The sequence below is a fragment of the Capsicum annuum genome, unplaced genomic scaffold, assembly GCF_002878395.1.
Source record: "Capsicum annuum cultivar UCD-10X-F1 unplaced genomic scaffold, UCD10Xv1.1 ctg19173, whole genome shotgun sequence".
NCBI lineage: Eukaryota > Viridiplantae > Streptophyta > Magnoliopsida > Solanales > Solanaceae > Capsicum > Capsicum annuum.
The window spans coordinates 1-1,496 of NW_025824995.1; the positions used below are offsets into that span (position 1 = coordinate 1).

General features: G+C 35.2%; 1 long non-coding RNA gene across 1 annotated transcript; it reads left to right on the plus strand.

Moving 5' to 3' along the window:
- The first annotated feature begins 23 nt into the window (after positions 1–23).
- Positions 24–1,286, plus strand: LOC124890501. The gene is made up of 3 exons (XR_007049198.1): positions 24–296; positions 404–768; positions 867–1,286. It is a non-coding gene; the product is annotated as an uncharacterized LOC124890501 (long non-coding RNA).
- Positions 1,287–1,496: the final 210 nt, after the last annotated feature.

The window sequence follows — 1,496 nt, forward strand, 5'->3', positions numbered from 1 at the left end:
ACTAGTAGCCTCTCTGATTTTCAACCTTTTGTTTGGTAGTTCATTCTCTATGACAACCTTTTGTCTGGTTTTCAACCTTTTGTTTGGTAGTTCATTCTCTATGACAAGCCTTTTACTAAAACTTTCTTCTCTTTCATCTTTGTAGCGGTTATTGTGGCCTTCTGTGGCGTATCCTACTTTGAAATTGTTGGATCTAGATCCTATCAGATTCCAACAAAAGCCGATTTCCTTGCTTCTTTGCTTCCATTGATATGCGTTCCAGCAGTATTGTCTCTCGGTGTTGGTTTGTTCAAGTGGTATGTGTTATTTATTTACAAAGTGCTTATATCTCTAGACTAGATATGCTTCTTAAAGATGATCGGTGATTTTTTACCCAGAGTCATATTATCTGTACCATTTTCAGGAAAGACGACAATTGGAAGCTCTCTCGAGGTGCTTATATGTTCATAATCATTGGTCTTCTTCTTTTGCTTGGAGCCATTTCAGCTATTATAGTTACAATTAAACCTTGGGCGGTAAGTGATCGTCCCATGTGCTGTAGTTTTCATGTTCAAAACAGTTATTTGACATTGTTTGTATGTTTTTCTTTTCCCCTTTGTTGAATAGGGGCTGCATTTCTTCTGATGCTTCTCCTTCTTGTTCTAGCTATTGGTGTTATTCACTATTGGGCGTCAAATAACTTTTATTTGACAAGGATACAAATGTTACTCCTTTGTTTTCTTGCATTCCTTTTAGCTCTTGCAGCATTTCTTGTTGGATGGTTTCAGGGTAAATACTCTTCTCCCGTCTTAAGATGCTTAGATAGTTTAATCTAATGTTTCTAGCGGTTCTCGATAAGTGATGTCAATTGCATATTTCTCTTTCAGATAAGGCTTTTGTTGGTGCCTCTGTTGGTTACTTCTCATTTCTTTTTCTCGTAGCTGGAAGGGCATTAACAGTAAGTTATACTTAATAATGACAAATAAAGTATTGAAGTGTGTTGGAGAAATTTTTGTTTTTAGTCCCTAAAATATTGGCAAATTCTGATTTTTGTCCTTGTAATGGTTAAGCTCCTCATTTAAGCTTCATTAATTAAAATGTACACTTTTGATCCTTATGCTTGTGAGTCCACCAATTTAACAAATTATTAATTGTTAAACTATTTGAGACTAATTAATTAATCTAACTATAAAATGTTTTAAATTTAGGGAACAAAGACACATTTTTATCAACTCAAGGTTAAATATGCTTAGTGAAATATCACAAGGACAAATCATATTTAACTAATGACCGAGGGATCAAAAGTGCAGTTATTCCAATAGTAGTCTAAGATTTACATTGTGTATAGCAGCTTGAAACTAAGTTGCTCGGACTCTCCCCGCACCCGTGTCGGATCCTTCAAAAATACACTATTTTTGAAGGATCCGATACGCACCCGTCGACCTTTTTGAAGAGTCCGAGCAACATAGACTTGAAATGAATAGTTAAATTAAATTGTGAACTCTTACAACACCAGT